The following is a 16,604-nucleotide window of genomic DNA, read 5'->3' as shown; positions in this document are numbered from 1 at the left end:
TCCATTTGTTTGTATCCTCTTTTATTTCCTTGAGCAGTGGTTTGTAGTTCTACTTGAAGAGGTCCTTCACATCCCTTGTAAGTTGGATTCCTAGGCATTTTATTCTCTTTGAAGCAATTGTGAATGAGCGTTCACTCATGATTTGGCTCTCTGTCTGTTATTGGTGTATAAGAATGCTTGTGATTTCTGTACATTGATTTTGTATCCTGAGACTTTGCTAAAGTTGCTTATCAGCTTAAGGAGATTTTGGGCTGAGACAATGGGGTTTTCTAGATATACAATCATGTCATCTGCAAACAGGGACAATTTGACTTCCTCTTTTCCTAATTGAATACCCTTTATTTCCTTCTCCTGCCTAATTGCCCTGGCCAGAACTTCCAACACTATGTTGAATAGGAGTGGTGAGAGAGGGCATCCCTGTCTTGTGCCACTTTTCAAAGGGAATGCTTCCAGTTTTTTCCCATTCAGTATGATATTGGCTGTGGGTTTGTCATAGATAGCTCTTATTATTTTGAAATACGTCCCATCAATACCTAATTTATTGAGAGTTTTTAGCATGAAGGGTTGTTGAATTTTGTCAAAGGACTTTTCTGCATCTATTGAGATAATCATGTGGCTTTTGTCTTTGGTTCTGTTTATATGCTGGAATACATTTATTGATTTGCGTATATTGAACCAGCCTTGCATCCCAGGGATGAAGCTCACTTGATCATGGTGGATAAGCTTTTGGATGTGCTGCTGGATTCTGCTTGCCGGTATTATACTGAGGATTTTTGCATCAATGTTCATCAAGGATATTGGTCTAAAATTCTCTTTCTTGGTTGTGTCTCTGCCTGGCTTTGGTATCAGGATGATGCTGGCCTCATCAAATGAGTTAGGGAGGATTCCCTCTTTTTCTATTGATTGCGATAGTTTCAGAAGGAATGGTACCAGTTCCTCCTTGTAACTCTGATAGAATTTGGCTGTGAATCCATCTGGTCCTGGACTCTTTTTGGTTGGTAAGCTATTGATTATTGCCACAATTTCAGAGCCTGTTATTGGTCTATTCAGAGATTCAACTTCTTCCTGGTTTAGTCTTGGGAGAATGTATGTGTCGAGGAATTTATCCATTTCTTCTAGATTTTCTAGTTTATTTGCATAGAGGTGTTTGTAGTATTCTCTGATGGTAGTTCGTATTTCTGTGGGATCGGTGATGATATCCCCTTTATCATTTCTTTTGCATCTGTTTGATTCTTCTGTCTTTTTTTCTTTATTAGTCTTGCTAGCGGTCTATCAATTTTGTTGATCCTTTCAAAAAACCAGCTCCTGGATTCATTAATTTTTTGAAGGGTTTTTTGTGTCTCTATTTCCTTCAGTTCTGCTCTGATTTTCGTTATTTCTTGGCTTCTGCTAGCTTTTGAATGTGTTTGCTCTTGCTTTTCTAGTTCTTTTAATTGTGATGTTAGGGTGTCAATTTTGGATCTTTCCTGCTTTCTCTTGTGGGCATTTAGAAAGGGTATCAGTGATGGAAGATGAAATGAATGAAATGAAGCAAGAAGGGAAGTTTAGAGAAAAAAGAAGAAAAAGAAATGAGCAAAGCCTCCAAGAAATGTGGGACTATGCGAAAAGACCCAATCTACGTCTGATTGGTGTACCTGAAAGTGATGGGGAGAATGGAACCAAGTTGGAAAACACTCTGCAGGATATTATCCAGGAGAACTTCCCCAATCTAGCAAGACAGGCCAACATTCAGATTCAGGAAATACAGAGAACGCCACAAAGGTGCTCCTCGAGAAGAGCAACTCCAAGAAACATAATTGTCAGATTCACCAAAGTTGAAACGAAGGAAAAAATGTTAAGGGCAGCCAGAGAGAAAGGTCGGGTTACCCTCAAAGGGAAGCCCATCAGACTAACAGTAGATCTCTCGGCAGAAACTCTACAAGCCAGAAGAGAGTGGGGGCCAATATTCAACATTCTTAAAGAAAAGAATTTTCAACGCAGAATTTCATATCCAGCCAAACTAAGCTTCGAAAGTGAAGGAGAAATAAAATCCTTTACTGACAAGCAAATGCTGAGAGATTTTGTCACCACCAGGCCTGCCCTAAAAGAGCTCCTGAAGGAAGCGCTAAACATGGAAAGGAACAACTGGTACCAGCCGCTGCAAAATCATGCCAAAATGTAAAGACCATCGAGACTAGGAAGAAACTGCATCAACTAACGAGCAAAATAACCAGCTAACATCATAATGACAGGATCAAATTCACACATAACAATATTAACTTTAAATGTAAATGGACTAAATGCTCCCATTAAAAGACACAGACTGGCAAATTGGATAAAGAGTCAAGACCCATCAGTGTGCTGTATTCAGGAAACCCATCTCACGTTCAGAGACACATATAGGCTCAAAATAAAAGGATGGAGGAAGATCTACCAAGCAAATGGAAAACAAAAAAAGGCAGGGGTTGCAATCCTAGTCTCTGATAAAAGAGACTTTAAACCAACAAAGATCAAAAGATACAAAGAAGGCCATTACATAATGGTAAAGGGATCAATTCAACAAGAAGAGCTAACTATCTTAAATATATATGCACCCAATACAGGAGCACCCAGATTCATAAAGCAAGTCCTGGGTGAACTGCAAAGAGACTTAGACTCCCAAATATTAATAATGGGAGACTTTAACACCCCACTGTCAACATTAGACAGATCAACGAGACAGAAGGTCAACAAGGATACCCAGGAATTGAACTCAGCTCTGCACCAAGTGGACCTAATAGACATCTACAGAACTCTCTACCCCAAATCAACAGAATATACATTTTTTTCAGCAGCACACCACATCTATTCCAAAATTGACCACATACTTGGAAGTAAAGCTCTCCTCAGCAAATGTAAAAGAACAGAAATTATAACAAACTATCTCTCAGACCACAGTGCAATCAAACTAAAACTCAGGATTAAGAATCTCACTCAAAACCACTCAACTACGTGGAAACTGAACAACCTGCTCCTGAATGACTACTGGGTACATAACGAAATGAAGGCAGAAATAAAGATGTTCTTTGAAACCAACGAAAACAGACACAACATACCAGAATCTCTGGGACGCATTCCAAGCAGTGTGTAGAGGGAAATTTATAACAATATTTTTAGTTTTTAAAGAAATTTCTAGAACAGCTCCGGTCTACAGCTCCCAGCGTGAGCGACGCAGAAGACGGGTGATTTCTGCATTTCCATCTGAGGTACCGGGTTCATCTCACTAGGGAGCGCCAGACAGTGGGCGCAGGTCAGTGGGTGCGCGCACCGTGCGCGAGCCGAAGCAGGGAGAGGCATTGCCTCACTCGGGAAGCGCAAGGGGTCAGGGAGTTCCCTTTCCGAGTCAAAGAAAGGGGTGACGGACTCACCTTGAAAATCGGGTCCCTCCCACCCGAATATTGCGCTTTTCGGACCGGCTTAAAAAACGGCGCACCACGAGATTATACCCCGCACCTGGCTCGGAGGGTCGTACGCCCACGGAGTCTCGCTGATTGCTAGCACAGCAGTCTGAGATCAAGCTGCAAGGCGGCAGCCAGGCTGGGGGAGGGGCGCCCGCCATTGCCCAGGCTTGCTGAGGTAAACAAAGCAGCCGGGAAGCTCGAACTGGGTGGAGCCCACCACAGCTCCAGGAGGCCTGCCTGCCTCTGTAGGCTCCACCTCTGGGGGCAGGGCACAGACAAACAAAAAGACAGCAGTAACCTCTGCAGACTTAAATGTCCCTGTCTGACAGCTTTGAAGAGAGCAGTGGTTCTCCCAGCACGCAGCTGGAGATCTGAGAACGGGCAGACTGCCTCCTCAAGTGGGTCCCTGACCCCTGACCCCCGAGCAGCCTAACTGGGAGGCACCCCCCAGCAGGGGCACACTGACACTTCACACAGCAGGGTATTCCAACAGACCTGCAGCTGAGGGTCCTGTCTGTTAGAAGGAAAACTAACAAACAGAAAGGACATCCACACCAAAAACCCATCTGTACATCACCATCATCAAAGACCACAAGTAGATAAAACCACAAAGATGGGGAAAAAACAGAACAGAAAAACAGGAAACTCTAAAACGCAGAGCATCTCTCCTCCTACAAAAGAACGCAGTTCCTCACCAGCAACGGAACAAAGCTGGATGGAGAATTACTCTGACGAGCTGAGAGGAGAAGGCTTCAGATGATCAAATTACTCTGAGCTACGGGAGGACATTCAAACCAAAGGCAAAGAAGTTGAAAACTTTGAAAAAAATTTAGAAGAATGTATAACTGGAATAACCAATACACAGAAGTGCTTAAAGGAGCTGATGGAGCTGAAAACCAAGGCTCGAGAACTACGTGAGGAATGCAGAAGCCTCAGGAGCTAATGCGATCAACTGGAAGAAAGGGTATCAGCGATGGAAGATGAAATGAATGAAATGAAGTGAGAAGGGAAGTTTAGAGAAAAAAGAATAAAAAGAAATGAGCAAAGCCTCCAAGAAATATGGGACTATGTGAAAAGACCAAATCTACATCTCATTGGTGTACCTGAAAGTGATGGGGAGAATGGAACCAAGTTGGAAAACACTCTGCAGGATATTATCCAGGAGAACTTCCTCAAACTAGCAACGCAGGCCAACGTTCAGATTCAGGAAATATAGAGAATGCCACAAAGATACTCCTCGAGAAGAGCAACTCCAAGACACATAATTGTCAGATTCACCAAAGTTGAAATGAAGGAAAAAATGTTAAGGGCAGCCAGAGAGAAAGGTCGGGTTACCCTCAAAGGGAAGCCCATCAGACTAACAGTGGATCTCTTGGCAGAAACCCTAGAAGCCAGAAGAGAGTGGGGGCCAATATTCAACATTCTTAAAGAAAAGAATTTTCAACCCAGAATTTCATATCCAGCCAAACTAAGCTTCATAAGTGAAGGAGAAATAAAATACTTTACAGACAAGCAAATGCTGAGAGATTTTGTCACCACCAGGCCTGCCCTAAAAGAGCTCCTGAAGGAAGCGCTAAACATGGAAAGGAACAACCGGTACCAGCCGCTGCAAAATCATGCCAAAATGTAAAGACCATCGAGACTAGGAAGAAACTGCATCAACTAACGAGCAAAATAACCAGCTAACATCATAATGACAGGATCAAATTCACACATAACAGTATTAACTTTAAATGTAAATGGACTAAATGTTCCAATTAAAAGACACAGACTGGCAAATTGGATAAAGAGTCAAGACCCATCAGTGTGCTGTATTCAGGAAACCCATCTCATGTGCAGAGACACACATAGGCTCAAAATAAAAGGATGCAGGAAGATCTACCAAGCAAATGGAAAACAAAAAAAGGCAGGGGTTGCCATCCTAGTCTCTGATAAAAGAGACTTTAAACCAGCAAAGATCAAAAGAGACAAAGAAGGCCATTACATAATGGTAAAGGGATCAATTCAACAAGAAGAGCTAACTATCCTAAATATATATGCACCCAATACAGGAGCACCCAGATTCATAAAGCAAGTCCTGAGTGATCTACAAAGAGACTTAGACTCCCACACATTAATAATGGGAGACTTTAACACCCCACTGTCAACATTAGACAGATCAACGAGACAGAAAGTCAACAAGGATACCCAGGAATTGAACTCAGCTCTGCACCAAGCGGACCTAATAGACATCTACAGAACTCTCCACCCCAAATCAACAGAATATACTTTTTTTTCAGCACCACACCACACCTATTCCAAAATTGACCACATACTTGGAAGTAAAGCTCTCCTCAGCAAATGTAAAAAACAGAGATTATAACAAACTATCTCTCAGACGACAGTGCAATCAAACTAGAACTCAGGATTAAGAAGCTCACTCAAAACCGCTAAACTACATGGAAACTGAACAACCTGCTCCTGAATGACTACTGGATACATAACAAAATGAAGGCAGAAATAAAGATGTTCTTTGAAACCAGCGAGAACAAAGACACAACGTACCAGAATCTCTGGGACACATTCAAAGCAGTGTGTAGAGGGAAATTTATAGCACTAAATGCCCACAAGAGAAAGCAGGAAAGATCCAGAATTGACCCCCTAACATCACAATTAAAAGAACTAGAAAAGCAAGAGCAAACACATTCCAAAGCTAGCAGAAGGCAAGAAATAACGAAAATCAGAGCAGAACTGAAGGAAATACAGACACAAAAAACCCTTCAAAAAATTAATGAATCCAGGAGCTGGTTTTTTGAAAGGATCTACAAAATTGATAGACTGCTAGCAAGACTGATAAAGAAAAAAAGAGAGAAGAATCAAATAGACACAATAAAAAATGATAAAGGGGATATCACCACCAATCCCACAGAAATACGAACTAACATCAGAGAATACTACAAACACCTCTATGCAAATAAACTAGAAAATCTAGAAGAAATGGATAAATTCCTCGACACATACACTCTCCCAAGACTAAACCAGGAAGAAGTTGAATCTCTGAATAGACCAATAACAGGCTCTGAAATTGTGGCAATAATCAATAGTTTACCAACCAAAAAGAGTCCAGGACCAGATGGATTCACAGCCGAATTCTATCAGAGTTACAAGGAGGAACTGGTATCATTCCTTCTGAAACTATCCCAATCAATAGAAAAAGAGGGAATCCTCCCTAACTCATTTGATGAGGCCAGCATCATTCTGATACCAAAGCCAGGCAGAGACACAACCAAGAAAGCGAATTTTAGACCAATATCCTTGATGAACATTGATGCAAAAATCCTCAATAAAATACTGGCAAAACGAATCCAGCAGCACATCCAAAAGCTTATCCACCATGATCAAGTGGGCTTCATCCCTGAGATGCAAGGCTGCTTCAATATACGCAAATCAGTAAATGTAATCCAGCATATAAACAGAGCCAAATACAAAAACCACATGATTATCTCAATAGATGCAGAAAAAGCCTTTGACAAAATTCAACAACCCTTCATGCTAAAAACTCTCAATAAATTAGGTATTGATGGGACGTATTTCAAAATAATAAGAGCTATCTATGACAAACCCACAGCCAATATCATACTGAATGGGAAAAAACTGGAAGCATTCCCTTTGAAAAGTGGCACAAGACAGGGATGCCCTCTCTCACCACTCCTATTCAACATAGTGTTGGAAGTTCTGGCCAGGGCAATTAGGCAGGAGAAGGAAATAAAGGGTATTCAATTAGGAAAAGAGGAAGTCAAATTGTCCCTGTTTGCAGATGACATGATTGTATATCTAGAAAACCCCATTGTCTCAGCCCAAAATCTCCTTAAGCTGATAAGCAACTTTAGCAAAGTCTCAGGATACAAAATCAATGTACAGAAATCACAAGCATTCTTATACACCAATAACAGACAGAGAGCCAAATCATGAGTGAACGCTCATTCACAATTGCTTCAAAGAGAATAAAATGCCTAGGAATCCAACTTACAAGGGATGTGAAGGACCTCTTCAAGTAGAACTACAAACCACTGCTCAAGGAAATAAAAGAGGATACAAACAAATGGAAGAACATTCCATGCTCATGGGTAGGAAGAATCAATATGATGAAAATGGCCATACTACCCAAGGTAATTTACAGATTCAATGCCATCCCCATCAAGCTACCAATGACTTTCTTCACAGAATTGGAAAAAACTACTTTAAAGTTCATATGGAACCAAAAAAGAGCCCGCATCACCAAGTCAATCCTAAGCCAAAAGAACAAAGCTGGAGGCATCACACTACCTGACTTCAAACTATACTACAAGGCTACAGTAACCAAAACAGCATGGTACTGGTACCAAAACAGAGATATAGATCAATGGAACAGAACAGAGCCCTCAGAAATAATGCTGCATATCTACAACTATCTGATCTTTGACAAACCTGAGAAAAACAAGCAATGGGGAAAGGATTCCCTATTTAATAAATGGTGCTGGGAAAACTGGCTAGCCATATGTAGAAAGCTGAAACTGGATCCCTTCCTTACACCTTATACAAAAATCAATTCAAGATGGATTAAAGACTTAAACATTAGACCTAAAACCATAAAAACCCTAGAAGAAAACCTAGGCATTACCATTCAGGACATAGGCATGGGCAAGGACTTCATGTCTAAAACACCAAAAGCAATGGCAACAAAAGACAAAATTGACAAATGGGATCTAATTAAACTAAAGAGCTTCTGCACAGCAAAAGAAACTACCATCAGAGTGAACAGGCAACCTACAAAATGGGAGAAAATTTTCGCAACCTACTCATCTGACAAAGGGCTAATATCCAGAATCTACAATGAACTCAAACAAATTTACAAGAAAAAAACAAACAACCCCATCAAAAAGTCGGTGAAGGATATGAACAGACACTTCTCAAAAGAAGACATTTATGCAGCCAAAAAACACATGAAAAAATGCTCACCATCACTGGCCGTCAGAGAAATGCAAATCAAAACCACAATGAGATACCATCTCACACCAGTTAGAATGGCAATCATTAAAAAGTCAGGAAACAACAGGTGCTGGAGAGGATGTGGAGAAATAGGAACACTTTTACACTGTTGGTGGGACTGTAAACTAGTTCAACCATTGTGGAAGTCAGTGTGGCGATTCCTCAGGGATCTAGAACTAGAAATACCATTTGACCCAGCCATCCCATTACTGGGTATATACCCAAAAGACTATAAATCATGCTGCCATAAAGACACATGCACACGTATGTTTATTGCGGCATTATTCACAATAGCAAAGACTTGGAACCAACCCAAATATCCAACAATGATAGACTGGATTAAGAAAATGTGGCACATATACACCATGGAATACTATGCAGCCATAAAAAATGATGAGTTCATGTCCTTTGTAGGGACATGGATGGAATTGGAACTCATCATTCTCAGTAAACTATTGCAAGAACAAAAAACCAAACACCGCATATTCTCACTCATAGGTGGGAATTGAACAATGAGATCACATGGACACAGGAAGGGGAATATCACACTCTGGGGACTGTGGTGGGGTGGGGGGAGGGGGAAAGGGGGAGGGATAGCATTGGGAGATATACCTAATGCTACATGACGAGTTAGTGCGTGCAGCGCACCAGCATGGCACATGTATACATATGTAACTAATCTGCACAATGTGCACATGTACCCTAAAACTTAGAGCACAATAAAAAAAATTTAAAAAAAAGAAATTTCTATATTGTTTTCCATAATTACTGTAGTAATCTACATTATCATGAACAATGTATGAGAGTTCCCTTTTCTCCGCATCCTTGCCAGAATCTTTTTTTGTTTTTTTGTTTTTATAGTAGCCATTCTAACAGGGATAAGATAATATTTCATTGTAAATTTGATTTGTATTTCCTCGGTGGTTAGTAATATTGAGCATTTTTCATATACCTGTTGGCCACATGTATATTGTTTTTTTAGAAACATCTATTTAGATCCTTTGCCCATTTTTTAATGGGATTGTGTTTTTTGTTTGTTTGTTTTGTTTGTTGTTGAGTTGTTTGAGTTTTTTGTATTTTCTAGATATTAATCCCTTATCAAATGACTAAAAATACCATCTCCCATTCAAGAGGTTGTCTCTTCACTCCATTGATTATTTCCTTTGCTGTGTAGAAGCTTGTTAGTTTAACATAATTCCAATTGTCTTTTTTTTGTTTTTGTTGCCTGTGCTTCCAGAGTGTTAGCCACAAAGTGTTTTCCTAGACCAATGTCTTGGAGTATTTTCTCTATGTATTCCTCTAGTAGTATAACAGTTTTAACTCTTATATTTAAGTGTTTCACCCAATTTAAGTTGATTTGTGTATATGGTGAGAGATAGAGGTCCAGCTCATTATTCTGCATAGGGATATACAATTTTCTCAGCACATCATTTATTAAAAAAGGTGTCCTTCCCCAGTGTATGTTCTTGACACCTTTGTCAAAAATCAGTTGGTTGTAAATATATGGGTTTATTTCTGGGTCTCTATTCTCTTCCATTGGCCTATGGGTCTGTTTTTTGTTTTGTTTTATTTTAGAGACAGGTTCTCACTGTCACCCAGGCTGGAGTACAGTGATGCAATCTTTGCTCACAGCAACCTCACTCTCCCAGACTCAAGTGATCCTCCTGCCTAAGCTCCCCAACCAGTAGCTAGCACTACAGCTGTGTGCCACTATGCCTTGCTAATTTTTACTTTTTTTTTTTTTTTTTTTTTTTTTTTGGAGAGACAGGGATTTGCTATATTGTCCAGGCTGGTCTCAAGCTCCTGGGCCCGTGATCTGACCACCTCACCTCCCAGAGTGCTGGAATTACAGGTGTGAGCCACCATGCACGGCCTATGTGTTTGTTTTTATACAAACAGCAAGAAGTTTTATTTACTCTATGATTGTAATATATTTTAAAGTCAGATATTTTGTGAATCCAGCTTTGTTCTTTTTTTTTTTTTTTTTTTTTTTTTTTGAGATGGAGTCTCCCTCTGCCACCAGGCTGGAGTGCAGTGGGCAATCTCGGCTCACTGCAACCTCTGCCTCCTGGGTTCAAGCAATTCTCCTGCTCAGCTTCCAAAGTAGCAGGGGCTACAGGCACGCGCCACCACACCCAGCTAATTTTTGCATTTTTAGGAGAGATGGGATTTCACCATGTTTGCTGGGATGGTCTTGATCTCTTGACCTTGTGATCCGCCCACCTCGGCCTCCCAAAGTGCTGGGATTAGAGGCGTGAGCCACCGTGCCAGCCTTTGTTCTTGTTGTTTAGGATTGCTTTGGCCATTTAGGCTCTTCTTTGGTTCCATACACATTTTAGGATTTTTTTTTCTATTTTTGTGACAAATGCTATTGAAATTTTAATAAAGCTTGCAATGAATCTGTAGATTGCTTTGGGTATTATAATCATTTTGAGAATATTAGTTTTTCCAATCCAAGAGCATAGGATGCCTTTTCATTTGTTTGTGTTCTCTCCAATTTCTTTCATCAGTGTTTTGTAATTTTTCTTCTGGAAGTCTTCTACTTCCTTAGTTAAATTTATCCCTAGAGTTGTTTTTTTTTTTTTTGTAGCATTTGTAAGTGGAGTTGTTTTTTTTATTTCCTTTCCAGCTAGTTCATTATTGGTGTGTAGAAACACTACTGACGTTGTGATGATATTGCGTCCTGCAACTTTACTGAATTTGTGAGATTTCAGAGATTTTAGTGGAGTCTAGGTTTTTCTAAATATAAAGTTATGTCAGGTAGGCATGGTGGTTCCTGCCTGTAATCCCAACACTGTGGGAGTCTGAGGCAGGAAGATTACTTAAACCCAGAAGTTTGGTACCAGCCTGAGCAACATAGTGAGGCTTTGTTTCTATTTAAAGTAAAAAAAAAATTAGCCAGGACTGGTGGCACATGCCTGTGGTCCCAACTACTTGGGATGGTAAGGCAGGGGGATTGCTTTAGCCCAGGAGGTTGAAGTTTCAGTGAGTTATGATTATGCCACTGCACTTCAGCCTAGGCAACAGAGCAAGATCCTGCCTCAAAAATAAAAAAGGGACAACTTGACTTCCTCCTTTCCAATTTGAGTATCTTTCATTTCTTTTTCTTGCCTGATTACTGTGGCTAAGAGTTCCAGTACAATGTTGAATAGGAGTGGTGAAAGTGGGCATCTTTGTCTAGTTCCACTTCTTACAGAAAGGTTTTCAGATTTTCCCTTCATTATGATGTTAGCTGTGGGTTTGCTATAGATGGCCTTTACCGTGTTGAAGTATATTTCTTTTATGCCTAGAATGTTGAGCATTTTTATCAGGAAGGGATGTTAAATTTTATCAAATGCTTTTTCTGTATCTGTTGCAATGATCATATGGTTTTTGGTTTTTGTCCTTCATTCTGTTGATATGATGTATCACATTTATTAACTTACATATGTCGAACCATCTTTGTATCCCTGAGATAAATCCCACTTGCTTATGGTGTTTTCATCTATTTTTGGATTTGCTGTTGAATTTGGCTTGCCAGTATTTGTTGAGGATTTTTGCATCTATGTTCATCATGGATACTGGCCTGCGGTTTTCTATTTTGTTGTGACCTTGTCTGGTTTTGGCATCAAAGTAAGGCTGTGTCTGGGTTCAGTGGCTCACATCTGTAATCCAAGCACTTAGTGAGGCTGACACAGGCAGACTGCTTGAGCCTAGGAGTTCGAGACCAGTTTGGGCAACATAGTGAGATGCCCGTCTATACTTTAAAAACAATTGTAAAAATTAGCTAGGAATGGTGGCACACACCTGTAGTCCCAGCTACTCAAGAAGCAGAGATGTGAGGATCACTTGAGCCCAGGAGGTCAAGGCTGCAGTAAGCCATGATCGTGCCACCACACTCTAGCCTAGGCAACAGAAAGAGACCGTGTCTCAAAAACAAGCTAAGTAACTTAAAATCAAAGTAATGCTGGCCCTGTAGAGTGAGTTAGGAAGAATTGTATCCTCCTTCATTTTTTGGAATAGGTTGAGAAAAATTGGTGTTAGTTCTTTATAAATTTGATAGAATTCAGCAGTAAAGCTGTTCAGTCTTAAGTTTTTCTTTGATGGGAGACTTTTTATTGCCAATTCACTCTTGCTACTTGTTATTGGTCTGTTCAGGTTTTCTATTTCTTCCTTGTTCAATCTTAATAGGTTACTTGTGTCCAGAAATTTATTAATTTTCTTTAGTTTTTCTAATTTGTTATTGTATAGGTGTTCATAATAGTCTCTAATGATCCTTTTTCATTTCTGGTTTTATATATTTCAGTCTTCTCCCTTTTGTGAGAGGGTTAGTCTAGGTAGCAGTTTATCACTTTTGTTTGTCTCTTCAAAAAACCAAGTTTCCATTTCATTGTGTTTTGTTCAAGTTTTCTTTTTTCTTGTCTCTATTTTGGTTAGTTCTGCTCTGATCTTTATTATTTCATCCCTCCTACTAGTTTTGAGTTTTGTTTGTTCTGGCTTTTCTAGTTCCTTGAGGTGCATCATTAGGTTGTTTATTTGAAATCTTTCTGCTTTTTTGATGTAGATGTTTGTTACTATAAACCTTCCTCTTGGCACTGCTTTTGCTGTATCCCACAGGTTTTGTTACATTGTGTTTCCATTTTCATTTACTTCTTGAAATTTTTAATGCTTCCTCAATTATTTTATTGACCCATTGGTCATTCAGGACCATGTTGTTTAATTTTTATGTATTTGTACAGTTTTCAAAGTTCTACTTGTTATTGATTTCTAGTTTTATTCCATTGTGGTCTAGGAAGGTACTTGATATTATTTTAATTTTTAAAACTTTGTTGAGACTTCTTTTGTGGCCTAACACATGGTCTATCCTGGAGAATTTTCCATGTGTTAATGAGAAGAATGTGTATTCTGCAACTGTTGCATAAGATGTGCTGTAACTGTCTGTTAGGTCCATTTGGCCTAAAGTGCAGTTTAAATCCAATGTTTCTTTTTTGATTTTCTGTCTAGATGTTCTTTCCAATGCCATAGTGGGGTTTTGAAGTCCCAAATTATTATTGATTTAGATTCTACCTGTCCCTTTAGATCTAAAAATATCTGCTTTATATATCTGGGTGCTTCAGTGTTGCATGTATATATATTTAAACTGGTTATACCCTCTTGTTGGATTGATTCCTTTTTCATTATATAATGACCTTCTTTATCTGGTTTTATAGTGTTTGACTTAAAATCTGTTTTATCTGATGTAATTACAGCTACTTCTGTTCACTTTTGACTTCCATTTGAGGGGAAAATCTTTTTCCATCCCTTCACTTTCACTCTATGTGTGTCTTCACTGATGAAGTGAGTTTCCTGAAGACAGCATATTATTGGGTCATGTTTGTTTATCTGTTGTCAGTCTACATCTTTTAAGCAGAGACTTTAATCCATTTACATTCAAGGTTTTTACTGATAGGTGAGAACTTACTCCAGTCATTTTGGTAATTGCTTTTTGATTGTTTCTCTATCATTTGTTCCATTCTTTTTCTCTCATTCTTTATCATTATAGTTTGGTCATTGTCTATTTTTTTTTTTTTGATGGAGTTTTTTTCTGTTCCCCAGGCTGGAGTGCAGTGGTGCAATCTCATCTCACTGCAATCTTCATCTCGCAGGTTCAAATGATTCTCCTGCCTCAGCCTCCTGAGTAGCTGCGATTACAGGTGCCTGCCACAATGCCTGGCTAATTTTTGGATGTTTAGTAGAGACAAGATTTCACCATGTTAGCCAGCTGGTCTCAAACTCCTGAACACAGATGATCCACCCATCTCAGCCTCCCAAAGTGTTGGGATTACAGGCATGAGCCACCATGTCCGGCCAGTTTGGTCATTTTCAATAGTGGTAATGTTCGACTTCTTCCTCTTTCTCATTTGTGTACCTGCTTTAACAGTGTGTTTTATACTTTCCTGTGTATTCATGATGGTAGATAATGTCATTTTGCGTCCAGATATGGGGCTTCTTTAAGCATTTCTTGTAGCACCAGTCTAGTGGTGATGAATTCCATTAGTTCTTGATTTTCTGTGAAAGCCTATATTTCTCTTTCCTTTTTAAAGGAATGCTTTGCTAGGTATAGTATTCTTTGCTGACAGGGTTCTTCTCTCCCCCTAAACACTTTGAATATATCATTCCATTCTCTCCTGACCTGTGAAGTTTTCCTCAGAACTCTGTTGTTAACTTGAAAAGTATTCTCTTACATTTTACCTAACTCTTTTGCTAGTTTTAGAATTGTCTCTTTGTCTTTGACTTCTGACAGTTTGACTATAATGTGCCTTGGAGAAGACCTTTTTGCACTGAATCTACTTGGGGAATCTCTGAGCTTCCTGTATCCCGATGTCTATATTTTCTACAAGACTTGGGAAGTTTTCAGCTATTATTTCACTAAATGGATTTTCATGCCTTTGCTCAATTCTTCTTCTGGAATTCCCATAATTAAATAACTTATTTGCTTTATGGTGTCCCATATGTGAGGTAAAGTTTCTTCAGTTTTTTAAATTCTTTAATTTTTTTAATCTGACTGGGTTATTTCAAAAGAACTGTCTTCAAGTTTACAAATTCCTTCTCACATGATCTAGTCTGTTGTTGAAACTCTCAATTGTATTTTTTAATTTTATTTAATGAATTCTTAACTTTCAAGATTTCTGTTTGGTTCTTTTTTATGATACATGTCTCCTTATTGTATTTCTCATTTAGACTATGAATTACTTTCCTGATTTCTTTGTACTGTTTATCTGTGTTTATCTGCATTGTATATCACTGAGTTTCTTTAATATAGTAATTTTGAATTCTTTTTCAGCCATTTCACATATTTTCTTTTCATTGGTATTTATTACTAGAGAATTATTATATTCTTTTGGAGGCCTCATGCTTCCTTACTTCATATTTCTTGTGTCCTTATGTTGATATCCGTACATATGCTGTAATAGTCATTTCTTCCAATTTTATGGATTGGCTTTCATAAAGAAAGACTTTTCTACAGATGTACATAGTGTTGGTTCAGTAGGGTGCTTTGGCTTTGATTATGAGTGGGCACAGTAATATAGTCTCCATATGAGTTCTTCAGCTGTAATCAGTATCAGTGTATTCTTTGAGTTTTTCAATGGTAGGCTGTGGGTATTAGTGAAGGCTATGGAGAGGCTTTTCTGGGAATGAGGAAACTAGGTAGGGTAGTTCTTGTGCCCTAGGCAGCATTTGTGAGCAGTGGTGATGGCAGGGTCAGGTGGGTCAGTCCTTGGGCTTTCAGGTGGTTTGTTTGAATGCCAATGATGGCAGTAGTAAGACAGGTGGGTGAGTAGATTCTTGGGTCCCTGGGTGGTATGTGGGGTGCCGGGGGTGGTAGTAGCAGCATGGATCAATACTCAAGTCCCAGGATGATGTCCATAGGTGCTGGCAGCAGTGGTAGTGATGGAAGGGGCAGACCTGTTGCTAGGCTCCTGGATAGTACATGTAGATACCCAAGGCAGTGTGTAGGACAAGTCAACCCCCAGGCTCCCTGATGACATGCACAGGTACTGGCAGTGGTGAGTAGAGCAGGTGTGTCCTCGAGTCTCCTGATGGTTTGTATGGACACTGGCTGTGATGGCTGAGGCAGGTCGATTCTCCAGGCTTCCAGATGGTACACTCAGTGCTGGTGCCAGTGGGTGTGGTGGCTCTCCTCAGACTCTGGAATGGTTCCCTGAGAGTCTGGTTTCCAGGCTCATGGAAGGCCTATCCTGGTGCATTGTGGCCGTGCCACTGGAGGGGGCATAGTTGCTCTCAGTGGCAGTGGCTTGGTCCCTCATATTATTAAAACAAAATTTTGAAATTGAATTTTAATGATGCTCAGAAAAGCAAAGCACAGTCATTCCTTTACACCTCACCCTGAGCAAGCCCCATCCAGACTGGCTTCTGCAGTTGCCAGATGCAAGAGATGAATATATATTTAATCAACTAACCACAAAGGAAGAGGGGTCAATGTTAGATCTTCTTGGATGTCTTCAGAGGGAATTAACATACCAACATTTGTGTTTTCTTTTGTGAATGACTAGCACATCTAAACATACGTGAAGTAATTGCAAGCCTCTTTAAATTTATTTATTTTAATTAAAGATAAATTTATTAGCTTCTGCATCATTTATATTAACTCATATGTATATTTCCATATTTAGATTTCTCCAAAAAGACACATAGGAG

At 39.5% G+C, this 16,604-nt stretch overlaps 1 long non-coding RNA gene across 2 annotated transcripts in view; it reads right to left on the bottom strand.

The window, feature by feature from the left end:
- LOC107975722 (uncharacterized) overlaps nt 1–3,853 on the bottom strand; it is a 229,454-nt gene extending 225,601 nt beyond the window's left edge. Inside the window, exon 1 of one of the 2 annotated variants that reach the window (XR_008548926.2) lies at nt 3,472–3,853. This is a non-coding gene — a long non-coding RNA (uncharacterized LOC107975722). The remainder of the gene's footprint in view (nt 1–3,471) is intronic. The other variant, XR_008548925.2, reaches the window with a different exon arrangement.
- Between the last annotated feature and the right edge of the window lie 12,751 nt (nt 3,854–16,604).

This window comes from Pan troglodytes, chromosome 6 (genome assembly GCF_028858775.2).
Source record: "Pan troglodytes isolate AG18354 chromosome 6, NHGRI_mPanTro3-v2.0_pri, whole genome shotgun sequence".
NCBI classification, from domain to species: domain Eukaryota; kingdom Metazoa; phylum Chordata; class Mammalia; order Primates; family Hominidae; genus Pan; species Pan troglodytes.
The sequence above is the reverse complement of the archived record's forward strand: the minus strand, read 5'-3'. Positions and strand labels throughout refer to the sequence as shown.